We start from the raw sequence: 14,081 nt of genomic DNA on the forward strand, positions 1-14,081 counted from the left end.
GGAGATTTTTGATAACTGATTCAATTTCTTCACTAGTTATGGGTCTGTTCAGATTTTCTATCTCTTCCTGTGTGAATTTTGGTAGTGAGTGTGTGTTTAGGAATTTGTCCAATTCTCTAAGTTGTCCAATTTGTTGGCATTTAATTTTTCATAGTAATCCCTGATAATTGCTTGTATTTCTGAGGGGTCGGTTGTAATAAGTTCATTTTCATTCATGATTCTGTCTATTTGGGTGCTCTCTTTTCTTTTTGAGAAGCCTGGCTAGAGGTTTGTCAATTTTGTTTATGTTTTCAAAAAACCAACTCTTGGTTTCATTGATTTATTCAACTGTTTCTTTGGTTTCTATGTTGTTTATTTCTGCTCTGATTTTTATATTTCTCTTCTTCTACTGGGTTTGGGATGCTCTTGTTTCTCTCCCTCTAGTTCCTTTAGGTGAGCTGTTAGATTTTGCACGTGTGCTTTTTCTAATTTCTTGAAATAGGCCTGGAGTGCAATGTACTTTCCTCTTAGGAGTGCCTTTGCCGCATCCCATGGAGTTTGGATTGTTGTGTTTTCATTTTCATTTGTTTCCATATATTTTTTAATTTCTTCTCTAATTGCCTGATTGGCCCATTCGTTCTTTAGTAGGGTGTTCTTTAGCCTCCTTGTTTTTGGAGGTTTTCCAAACTTGTTCCTGTGATTGATTTCAAGTTTCATAGCATTGTGATCTGACAGTGTGCATGGTATGATCTCAAATCTTTATATTTACTGAGGGCTGATTTATGTCCCAGTATGTGATCTATGTTGGGGAATGTGCCATGCACACTTGAGAAGAAAGTGAATTCCATGGCTTCACGATGTAGAGTTCTAAATATATCTGTCAGATACATCTGGTCCAATGTGTCATTCAAGTCCATTGTGTCTTTAGTGATTTTCTGTCTGGTTGATCTATCCATTGCTGTAAGTGGAGTATTAAAGTCCCCTGCTATTAGCACATTCTTATCTATAAGCTTGTTTCTGTTTGTGATTAATTGTTTTAGATATTTAGGTGCTCCCATATTCGGTGCGTAGACATTTATGATTGTTAGTTCTTCCTGATGGATGGACCCTGTAATTATTATGTAGTGCCCTTCTTCATCTCTTGTGATTGTCTTTAATTTAAAGTCCAGTTTGTCTGATATAAGTATAGCTACTCCGGCTTTCTTTTGATTTCCTGTAGCATGATATATATTTCTCCATCCCCTTACTTTTAATCTGAAGGTATCTTCCCGTCTAAAATGAGTTTCTTGTAGACAGCATATAGATGGATTTTGTTTTTTAATCCATTCTGCTACCCTATGTCTTTTGATTGGAGCATTCAGCCCATTTACATTCAGTGTTATTATTGAAATATGTGGGTTTAGAGTCTTTGTATCTTTTGTAGAGTTCATGTTTGTGGTGGTGTCTCTGGTATCTTTGTTCCTTGCAACCTTTCCTTCAGAGCGTCCCCCTCAGGATTTCTTGTAGGGCTGGCTTAGTGGTGACAAATTCTTTCAATTTCTGTTTATTTGGAAAGATTTTTATCTCTCCTTCTATTTTGAATGACAGGCTTGCTGGATAGAGGATTCTTGGCTGCATATTTTTTCTGTTCATCACATTGAAGATCTCCTGCCATTCCTTTCTGGCCTGCCAAGTTTCAGTAGATAGGTCTGTCACCACTCTGATAGGTTTCCCTTTGTATGTTAGGGCCCTTTTCTCCCTAGCTGCTTTCAAAATTCTGTCTTTCTCTTTATATTTTGCCATTTTCATTATGGTATGTTGTGCAGAAGAGCGATTCAAATTACATCTGAGGGGAGTTCTCTGTGCCTCTTGAATTTCAACATCTACTTTCCTCCCCAGGTTGGGGAAGTTTTCTGCTATAATTTGTTCCAGGACTCCTTCAACAACTTTCCCTCTCTCTTCCTCTTCTGAGATTCCTATCATACAGATATTGTTCTGTTTGACTCTATCTCTGAGCTCTCAAACTCTTCTTTCATGTTCCTGGATCAGTTTACCTCTCTTTTTCTCAGTTTCTTCTTTTTCTATAATTGTGTCTTCTAAATCACTTATTCTCCTTTCTGCCTCTTCAATCCGTGCATTGGATGCCTCTAGTTTATTATGTATCTCATTTATCACATTTTTTAATTCATCATAACTATTTTTAAGCTCCATAGTGTCTGTAGTCATATTTTCTCTGATGTCCTCCATGCTTTTTTAAAGCCCTGCGATTAATTTTATTATTCTTCTAATTTTTTGTTCAGTTATGTTGCTTATATCTGTTTTGAGTAGTTCTTTAGCTGTCATTTCTCCCTGGAGTTTCTTTGGAGGAGAGTTTTTCAATTTCCTCATTTTGGTTAGCTTTCTATCTCTTGTTAATTTTAAAAGCTTGTTGTACACTCTGCCCCTGCGAGTTCTGCTGTAGTAGGGAGGGCTCTTTGACTGTTCAGGAAGTGTTCTTTGAATGCTGTCTCTTGGTTTCTCTTGTTGAGCGTTTGGTTATTTTGTTTCCCTACTCGTAGCAGTATTTGGGACTCTCCACCATGTGTAGTTTGGTTTGTTTCTTGAGGCAGCCCTTCAGTGGTGGCTGCTTGGGTGGGTAGCGCCTATCCCACTGGCAACACGTCTGCTAGCTGGCTGCCAGCAGGACAGCCAAGCTGACCTGCTGTGACGGTAGTGGGGGCCCTGAAGTTCTTTACTATGTCTCATATGTCAAGACAGAATGACCTGGAGACTGGCTACCATGCATGAGATTGGTTCTTAGTATTGGAGGATAAGCTACAATTTGAGTGCTGCCCCAAAGTAGGGATGGTCTAAGAAATGTTTAAAAAATGCGGCACCTAGGTGGCTCAGTCGGTAAGCGTTCAATTTAAGCTCAGGTCATGATCTCGCGGTTGGTGGGTTCAAGTCCAGCATTGGACTCTTGTGCAAAATCCACTTCAAATCCTTTGTATCCCTCTCTCTCTCTGCCCCTTCCCTACACACTCTCTCTCTCACACAAATAAGTAAACATTTAAAAAATAAAAGAAAGTAAAAATGTTACAAAAATGAAAACAACCTAAATATCTTTCAAGTGGAAAAGTTATATGCATATCTATTTAAGCAACTGCTCAAGAATACATTTACTGACACACCAGATCTCAAAACAATTATTATGTGAAAAAAGAAATATTGAAACCAGGTACATATTAAATGATACCATTTTTATAACAATATAACAAGGATTTCAGACAGCCAGTAAACATGAAAAGATGCTCAAATTATATGAGGCATTAAAATCACAATGTGTTACCAATACACATCTGCCAAATCAAAGAGAAGGATCAATGAGGCTGAGAGCACACACAATGTTCTTCACTGCTAGTGCAAACAGAAATTAATATAACTATGAAAATGTTTGACAGTATCTGCTAAAGCTGAATGTATGCCTTTTCAGGAATCCTTTTTGTATATACAGAAGAGGATATGCATGTAAATGGATGAAAAGATATGTAAAAAATGTTCATAAAAGTTTTGTTTATAAGAGTCAAAAAACTAGACAATGTTCAAATGTCCATTAACACTTGTATCAATAAATACAGTGGTTCATAGAATGGAATACTACATGGTAATGAGAATAAATGGTCTATAGCTACACACAAAAGATAGACTAATCTCACAAGCATAATATTGAAAAAATACACTACATACGAGAAAGTTCATAGTTTATGATTCAATTAAAATTTATTTAAGTTTATTTATTTACTTTGAGAGTGAGAAAGCATGCAAGTGGAGGAGGGCCAGAGAGAGAGAGGGAAAGAAAGAATCCCAAGCAGGCTCTGTCAGCATGGAGCCAGAGGCGGGGCTCAATGTCATGAACCATGAGATTATCCAAGCTAAAATCAACATTTGGATGCTTAACGGACTTGGCCACCCAGGCACCTCTGAACCCTGGCATTTCTACACAATGGTGAGAATATGGAGTACTGGAATTATATATATTGTTGGTAAGAGTATAAATTGGGGCATCCATATTGAAAAATTGCTGGATTTTATGTACCATAAAATGAACACTGAAGGATCAACGAAGTTTAGTCTTAGATGTATGCCCAACTGAAATGCTTATGCATGTGCTGAGTGTCATAAACAACACCCTAAGTTCTCATGAGCAGTAGAATGGATAACACGACCAGAGTATATTCATCAAATAGAATACTATACATCAAAACACACTAATAAATTATCACAAAAAACCCAACCAGTTGAACAAATTATAAATCATAATGTTGAAGAATCTAACATAAAACAAATCATCCTTTATAACTCCATTGACGTAAAAATATAGACAGATGATGGTAATCTATGTTGCTAGAAGTCAGATTAAAGTTTCTGTATTAGTTATCTATTACTACACACTACACACTCCCAAAACAACACTTATTGTGTCAGCATTTCTAAAGGCCAGGAATCTAGGCATGGTTTAGTCTAGTCCTCTGCATCAAAGTGAGAACAGCTGCAATCTGGGTGTTGACTGGAACTGTAGTCATTTCAAGGCTCAGCTGGGGAAGCATTACCTTCCCATGCTCATTCATGTGGTTGTTGGTAAAATTTATCTCAGTGTGTCTCATTGGACTGAAGGCCTCAGTTCCATACTGGCTGATGCTGGGAGGCTAATCTTAATTTCTTGCCATTTGGGCCTCTCCACCTGGGCAATTTGCTTCATCAAAGTGAGCAAGTCAAGAAGACAAGAGACAGAATACTAGTGATATAGGAATCAGTTCTTTGTAACCTAATCATGGACATGACACACCATCACTTTTCCCATATTCTGTTTGTTAGGATAGAATTAAAGATAATTAACTTAAGTCCACACTCAGGAAAGGATTACATAAGGGTCTGAATGCTAGAAGGCAGAGACCATTGTCAAAACCTGGCTACCAGTTTCCTTGTGGGAGAAGGGAAGGAGTTGAAATTTGGGAGGTGCTAGGACAGGGCTTTTGGGGGTTTTAGGTAATAACCTATTGCCTGACTTTGGTTATGGTAGAAGGGCATACCTAGTGTTTTAAAACTATCTGCTGTAAGAATATAATTCAGTTACTTTTCTTCATATGTGTAATTTATAATTTTTTTTAACTTGAAAATCATTACACCTAGAATAGAATTTCTGAAGGCAAAAGTGAATACACTTATCAAGTTTAAAGTCTAGTATCAAGATCTAAAACAATGAAAACAATACTTTTACAAACTATGAGGTGAACTGGGCCTCCTGATGAGGGCCTAGTCAGGCAAGGCACAACCCGGAGCTAATGAATGTGTGGGATGAGAGCCTGACTCTGCAGAAATAAATGGAGCCCTTATGGTCCCACTATTGACTAGAGAGCATGCTCTTGGCATAGAAGCATCAACAGAAAGGCCCTGTAATTTACTGATCAAGGAGTACATGGGGTAATTAATGTTTTAACAGATTATTCTGCCATTGAAGTGGCTGTAAAGCATGGCCTAGTGAAACGGATCACCCAGTTTTCAAATTCTGGGTCTACCACTTATTCACTCTACCTTTGGGGAAGGCACTCGGCCTTTCTGAACTTCATCTACAACATTTGCAAAGTGTGTATAATATGCCCTAATTTGCAAAGTTCTTGTAAATATCAGTGAGGTCAGATATGGAAGGAACACACTGTAGAGCTTAGCATAGAGTAGATACTCAATACATAATAAATATTAGTTCAATTTTATTTTAATTATGGAAGATAATTAATGGAGACCAGTAATGCTCTGCATTTCATCACTGACATCATCAGAGAATTGGAAAAAGATAGGGGGAGTGCTCTGCTGTTTACCAACTAGCCTACATTTTGGGCCATAGAAAAGTCAAGAAGTCCCACCAGACCTCAGCTGGTGTACATCTGCTTTGAGCACATAAAATATGCTTTGGTGTACATAACCTTGAGACATACAATGGATGTGTGATTTTATTTCTCCTGAGAGGTTATGCTGAGTGTGCAGGTTTCCATGATACCTAAATCCACTATTTGTACTCCCCTGTGTCTGGTGGAAAGGAAGACTGAGTATCTGTTTGTTGTGATCTAGAAAACCTAAAAGCTTCTTTACAAGATTTCTGTGGTGGCTGTGTTTATTGTAGGACCGTGTCATGCTGGATAATCCTGCTTGATGAACTGCTTGGGAAATCCTTGATGAGTGAAATCCTGAGGTAAGAGACTCCAAATTTCTTATGTAACAAACTTTTTAATTCTAATTCTCACCACCAAAATTGTAACTGTAACTTCTTCTGTCCCCAGATAGAATGATGACTACCATCCTTTTTTTTTTCTTTTTACTCTTCAAGGCAAAAGTGTATTGTCAATTTTATCTTTTCACTTTTTTCTTCCTACTAGTTACTTTAATTGGCTGGTCTCTGGTTTTAAACCCCAACAGTCCTTGAAACTGCTCTTGTTATATTTTCTGATAACCTCCATATTGGCTGATTAAACGGTTGTTTCCTTGCATCCATCTTGGCCCCCTGCTTGGCCTCATATTTCATAGATGACTTACCTCTGCTACTTTCAAATACTTTCCTTCCTTGGCTTCTGTGGTACCACGTTCTCCGGGTTTCTTCCCATATTCTTTTCAGTCTCTTTACCAGGCTCTAAATTTTCTCTAGGCATCTAAATTGTGAACCCTTCTGGGACTTGGCCTGGTACCTTTATTCTCCTGTATTTATATCCTCTTTGAAGTGATCTCATCCAATCCTAGGACTTTAAAAAAATTTTTTTTAGTTTATTTATTTTGAGAGAGGAAGAAAGAGAATGCACACGCAAGGTAGGGAGGGTTAAAGAGAAGGAGACAGAATCCTAATCAGGCTACGCACCATCAGCACAGAGCCTGATGCGGAGCTTAAAGTCACGAACCGAGAGATCATGACCTGAGTGGAGATCAAAAATTGGAAGCCTAACCTACTGAGCTACCCAGGCACCCATAACCCTAGGGCTTTTAATGCTAGTTTTTTTTTTTTTTAATGTTTTATTTATTTCTAGGAGAGAGAGAGAGAGAGAGAGAAAGACAGCGTGAGCAGGGGAGGGTCAGAGAGAGAGGGAGTCACAGACTCTGAAACAGGCTCCAGGCTCTGAGCTGGCAGTCAGCACAGAGCCCGACGCGGGGCTCGAACCCACGAACCGCGAGATCATGACCTAAGCGAAAGTCAGACGCTTAACCGACTAAGCCACCCAGGCGCCCCTTTTAATGCTAGTTTTATTGTGATAACTCTCACATTGATATTTCCTGTCTTAATACTCTTCTGAAATTCAGGCTCATAAACCATACAATACCTGGATTTTTCTTTTGAAAGATATCAGGTTCTCAATAAAAGAACTGGTAAACCCTGCTCCTATGCCTACAATGCTTTCTGCTTTTCCTGATCTTCGAGACTCTGCACAAATGTAGTTCTCAGAGAGGTCTTCCTTGACTATCCTCTTTTTATCTCACCTTTTTTGTTTCATTCCTGAACACAATATGAAATATTTTGTTCATCTATATCTTTACGTATTTATTGTCTTCTTATATTAAGATATAAACCTGTAGAGTAAGAAGGCTTACCTGGCTTTTCATCTGCTAGATTGCCAGCAACAAGAACAGATGTAAAACATAGTGGGCACTCAGTAAATGCTTCTTAACTTCATTAACAGAAAAAAATTAACCATAATGCTTATAACTTGGCCCACTTACTAGTATGTGGCGTTAGCTAACCTTCATGAAAATGCTGACTAGGACTCTGTGTCTTGGTGTTGTTGACAGTGTTGCAGGCTGGCACACCTGAATACTGCCAAGTCCAGAGTAAAATTTGGGATAAAAAGGAGGTGCCACTGTGCATATAAACCATATTAAGAGGGGCGCCTGGGTGGCTCAGTCAGTTAAGCTTCTGACTTCAGCTCAGGTCATGATCTCACGGTTTATGAGTTTGAACCCCATGTCAGGCTCTGTGCTGACAGCTCAGAGCCTGGAGCCTGCTTCAGATTCCGTGTCTCCCTCTCTCTCTACCCCTCCCCCGCTTGCACTCAGTTTCTCTCTCTCTTAAAAATAAATAAACATTAAAAAAATTTTAAAAACATATTAAGAGGAGTGCATTGGGTGGCTGAGTTGGTAGTGTCCAACTCTTGATTCTGGCTCAAGTCATGATCTCATGATTCATGGGTTTGAATCCTGCATCGGGTTTTGCACTGACAGCATGGAGATTGCTTGGGATTCTCTGTCTCTGCTCCTCCCTGACTCTCTCTCTCTCCCTCTCTTTCTCTCTCAAAATAAAAACATTTTTTAAAAATTAAGAAAAATAAGTTTACTGGGTCTCATGGGCAGAAAATGTGCATATAGAAGTGGCATCACCACCTAAGAACACTCTTCCTATGCTGAACCTAAGGCAGGGTTCTCAAACTGTTTTCCTCAATATAGATGAGATTGACAAAGTTGTAAAGTTAATGTTCCTCTTAGAACATATTTAACTGCTGCTGAGATTACTTGAATTAGTTGTGATTCAAGCATCTTCAGAGGAAATAAGAAGTCACGTGCAAGAGCCATGGCCTTTTTATGAGGCTCATAAAACTATAGTTTAGGAGCGCCTGGGTGTTCAGTCAGTTGAGTGTCCATCTCTTGATTTTGGCTCAGGTCATGATCCCAGGATTGTGGGATCGGGCCCCATGCCAGGCTCCATGCTGTGTGTGGAGCCTGCTTAAGATTCTCTCTTTCTCTCCCTCTGCCCCTTCCCTGCTCCTGCATATGTGTGCTCTCTCTCTCTAAAATAAAACTAACCAACGAACAAACACTATAATTAAAAAAAAAGCCTATTCACTTCTCCCCATACCCCTGTCCCACACTAGGTGTCCAGGTTAGAGTAAGCATCCTGGAGGAAAAGACATTTGAACTGTAACCTCAGGGAACAACGAGAACAAGTGGTTAAAGCGTATGAGAATGATGGGATTAGAAGTAGGAATCCTAAGTAGAGGGTCTCAGTGAAGTAATCTATTTAAATAACTGACAGAAAAACTTCAGTTACACCAGGAACATTTACAAAAATTTTAGTCTAAATCTCTGGACTTGTGAGATTAACACTTCACTGACTTCTCTAAAGCATGAAATTGACTCATGGAAAACACTGTCAATGAAATCATTTTTGGTGTTTTGCTTTTATAGTATTAGGTGAGATGAATGGTTTCTCCTTATTTTACATCACTCTAAATAAACTGAAATTAGCAAAAGTATATTTTTGGCTTCCATGACTTCAAAAAGGGTTTAAAAATGTTTAATAATAATCTCAGTACACCCAACATTGGACCAAATGATTTGGACTTCCAAAGGCTTTCTATTTCTCTTCCTTATCAAATGTTCCTCCTGTTATCACGAAAAATAGCTAATCAGATTGGAAGTTATTAACTACAACATCACAATGAAATAAAGTGACCTAATTTTATTTTAGTTTTTTTAATTTGAGAGAAAGAGAGAGAGAACACATGAGCAGGGGAGAGACAGAGGGAGAGAAAGAGAAAATCTTAAGGAGGCTCCATGCTCAGCACAGAGTCTGATATGGGGCTTGATCCCACAACCCTGGGATCATGACCTGAGCCGAAATCAAGAGTTGGATGCTCAACCAAATGAGCACGCCAGGTGCCCCTAAAATGACCCAATTTTAAAAACATATACACTACATATTTTAGTAAGATCTGGAGAGTCATATATTTCAGAGAAAGAATAATATTTATACTTTAAAAAGCCAATAAGGAAACACTGAAATAGCCTTACAAAAAGATGATCAAGTTCTTCATTTTACCTTTCTCATGACATTGCCTTCATTCTTAGAGCCTGTCTCGTGAAGGTTACCTCAGTAGGTCTGGGGGACCTTCACATTCCAAAGAAAGGTATAGCCCTTCTCTGGCTCCCAAAAGAAAATAAGTGTAAGCCCTTGTAATGTTCTGCCTGATTAAAATGTTTTGGATACATGTTGGGCTCCCATATAAACTACCACATAATGTAGGCTGACAATGTGATTTATGGTAAGGGTCCTGGGCTACACTGAATCAGTTTGACTTCTGAAGGGACCTCAGTCTGAGTGACTGAGCTCAGCTACATGAACTCTTCACGTCTAGACATGACTGTCCCGCACAAAAATAAAAACATTAAACACCAAGGCTTGGGCTGTCATATGTTTCTGGGAGAACTACATACTGTCTGTACCACGGTACTGTGAAAAGACAACCGGAAGTCTGTGCCCGTTTCCGTCTTGGACTCTAGTCTATGCACTTTTTGCTTTTGCTGGTTTCAATTCCTAGCCTTTTGCTGTAAGAAACTCTCACTTTGAGCCTATAATTTTTCTGAGTTCTTTGTCCCTCTAGTGAATCTTTGAGCTTCAGGAGTGGCACTGGGGACTCCTGAGCCAAGTTGATCTTCAAAATGGGATTTTTAAGAATGATCCTCACTCACTGAAACTTAGCAAAAGCATGATTTGGAAAAAGGAAGACTGATTAGGGGTGTATTATAAGATGGTCCCATTTTGCCCCCATTGAACAGGGCCTTAGCGTTCTCTACCTATAATCCTTAGAAAACCATGAATATCATTCTTGCTAACAATTATCAAAGAGATCTGAAATAGATCCATCCAATATTGAAAGAATCAAATTTCACCCAATATGAAATTTGGGATGCTGACAGCTCTAACTTTGCTGCATTGTTTCTAGATCTGTGCCTGAGTCAACATATTATAGCACAGAGGGGAAAATCATATTTTGGCACAACACGAACCTTGATAACTGATATTTCATACAGGGTCAGCATTCTGTTATTTTTCAGAGGTGAGATGTACTTCAGTTGGAACTGAGAATTCGTTAGCACTAACTCTACATTACCTCTCAAAGGGCACCATTTGGACTGGAACACATTATAAAGCTAGTTCTCAGCTCTGGACTTGGATCAACCTCTCCCTACCTGCAGTGAGAAGGTGCTGGGGGAAACTTCGGAAGGGTCACACCACAGATGGTCTAAGTATCTAGGTCCAAACGTATGGAAATATTAGACAAACTCATCAAAGAATACTCTGAGGTGGTAGAGAAATACATACACACACTTAGTTGTTGACATGGGTAAATACAAAACCTCTGCTCCTGATAATTAGGGGTTTTCAGAAGCGAATTCCTTTTCCTCTCTGATAAGTCCAAGAAGAACTGCTTACGGAAGGATTTAAAAAGAAATCTGAGGAGTAAATAAAGAAAGAAATCAACTAAGAGAGAAGACACTAAAACAACTCACAACAATGAAAGCCCAGGGTCTCGTGGTTCCTGGGGCAGCTGGCAGTGTGGGACCAGGAGGCTATTTGGAATAGGGAAAGGAATTCTGAGCCCTTAAAGGAAAAAGGCTTTAGAATTCCTGTTAAGAAAATTATAAAATGAGTCTTCTTTTTGCTATTAAGCATAATGCTGTTGCTCACTTTTGAAACATATCTTATGCCTCTCACTCAATAAAAGTTTTAAAATTAAAAAATAATTTCCAAAGAATATCAGAACCCGTAATACAGAAAACAAACTGCATGTTTTTTGAAATAATTACCTTACATAAATGGGAAGCAAATCATAAGATGTCATGGAAGAAAGGCCCAGTTTGCAATATCATCAAAACAAAGTGCTGTAGAATAAAATTAACAAGTATAGGACATTCATATAAAGAACTATTAAAATGTTATGTAAAGACACAAAAATTTGTAAAAGAGGGTTAGAAATTAAAACGTCAATCCTTTTACAGTCAATGTATATACTTAATATGATTCAGATAAATATGGCAGAAAGATATTTTGGGAAGTAGAAAAACTTATTTTAAGGTAGACATGTAAAAACTAAAAACAAGAGGGGTGCCTGAGTGGCTCAGTTGGTTAAGTGTCTGACTCTTGATCTCAGCTCAGTTCTTGATCTCAAGGTCATGAGTTCAAGTCTCACACTGGGCTCTGTGCTGAGTATGAAGTCTACTTTAAAAACAAAACACAAACAAAAAAACTAAAGCAAGAATATCCAATGCAATTCTGGGGGGGGTAAAGGGGTGAGGAATACTCACTGTAATCATATGGCAAAACATCCCAACAATTACCACATTGCTACCTAATTTTAAACATCAACAGGGGTGCCTGGATGGCTCAGTCAGTTAAGCTCAGGTTCACTGGGTGTTATATGGAAACCAATTTGACAATAAACTATTTGTTAAAAAAAAAAAAAAAAGAGTACACTTCTGATGAGCACTGAATAATGTAAAGAACTGTTGACTCATATATTGTACAACCGAAATTAATAAACACTGTATGCTAATTAAAAAAAAAATAAAGAACACATACAAAAAAAAAAAAGCTCAGGATCATGATCTCACAGTTTGTGATACTGAGCCCTCCTTTGGACTCTGCGCTGACTTCAGCTTGGAGCCTGAAGCCTGCTTCAGATTCTGTGTGTGTGTGTGTGTGTGTGTGTGTGTGTGTCTCTCTCTCTCTCTCTTTCAAAAATAAAAAAACATTAAACATCAATAAAATAGACTTGAAAGCTTAAAAAATAGACTCAAAGTCATACTGAAATTCAGTATACGATGAATTCGGTGTNTCTCTCTCTCTTTCAAAAATAAATAAACATTAAACATCAATAAAATAGACTTGAAAGCTTAAAAAATAGACTCAAAGTCATACTGAAATTCAGTATACGATGAATTCGGTGTTTTACATTAGTGAAAGACTATGGATTTTTCAGTAAGTAGTATTTGGACTATTAGTAGCCATATGAAAATAATATAAAATTAGAGCTTCCCTTATTCCTTTTATAAAATATATTTCAGAGGATCAAACTGAAACATGAAAAATTCAACTAAAAACTTAGATGGTATATCTGAACTTAAAAAAAACAGTACTGTAATAAAGAGGCCCTGTTACATAACGGAAAGACATAACATAAAAAATAAATTCACCTACATATGAATCATGAAATTATTAAAAATGTATAAGCAAAACAAAAAGACAAATGGCAAGGTGGAAAGAGACTGCAATTTATATCAGACAAGGAGATAATTTCTTCATGCTCTAAGGGAGCTCTTCAGATAACGGTGATAAAAGGAACAATGCCATGAAAAACTGGGCAAAAATAGAAGAAATAAAGACGTAAGGGTCATAAGGAGGTGTGCAAATTAAAACCATACGTTATCTGTTTTACTTCTAAAAGCAACAAGAAAGAACGTATTTGTTGGGACATTAGGTTGGCAAAGGTTTGGGGAAACAGGCAAACTCTCCTATTTGCTAGTGATAGTGCAAACTGGTACAAGCACATATCAAAACTTGAAATGCAGAAAAACCTCTGACCCAGCAAGTTCATTTTTACGGACTCTACCTCACAGATACATCAGCCCTAGTGGAAGATGACACATGTACTAGGATACCTGTGGCAGCACTGTTGTAATGGCATAAGACTAAAAAAAACTCTAAAGTCCAGCTATCAGGTACTGGTAATGTTAATCAGTGGTAAAATGGAACACTACTCCGTCACTCAAATAAAAAGGGAAACACTAACGGCACCCACGTAGCTCAACTGGTTAAGACTCTGGCTCAGGACAGGATCTCACGGTTTATGAGTTCAAGCCCTGCGCCAAGCTCTGTGCTGGTAGCTCAGAGCCTGGAGCCTGCTTCTGATTCTGTGTCTCCCTCTCTCTCTTCCCCTACACCACTCATGCTCTGTCTCTCTCAAAAATGAATAAATGTTAAAAATGTTTTCAAGAAAGGGAAACACCATTTAATGATTATGAGATAATTTCCAGAATTTATTATAAAGTTAAAAAAAGAATGATCCAGATTTGTACAATTTCAATGATCACATGGATAAAAGAATAATTTGTGAGAGGGGCAAGATGGCGGAGAAGTAAGGAGCTCCGTGCTTGCACTCGCGCCCATACATCACATGGAAAAGATCTGAAGCCATTGTAAACCTTACAAAACCTGAGAGGTTGGGAGAAAAAGGACGCAGAATCCACTGAGAGAGCCTTCTAACGTGAGTGCAAACTGGGGAAGATAAAATCGGGCCGGATCGGAGACTCCAGGGTGGGAGGCGATCCCCCTC

This window comes from Crocuta crocuta, unplaced genomic scaffold, assembly GCF_008692635.1.
Source record: "Crocuta crocuta isolate KB4526 unplaced genomic scaffold, BGI_CrCroc_1.0 scaffold48, whole genome shotgun sequence".
In the NCBI taxonomy this organism is placed as follows: Eukaryota; Metazoa; Chordata; class Mammalia; order Carnivora; family Hyaenidae; genus Crocuta; species Crocuta crocuta.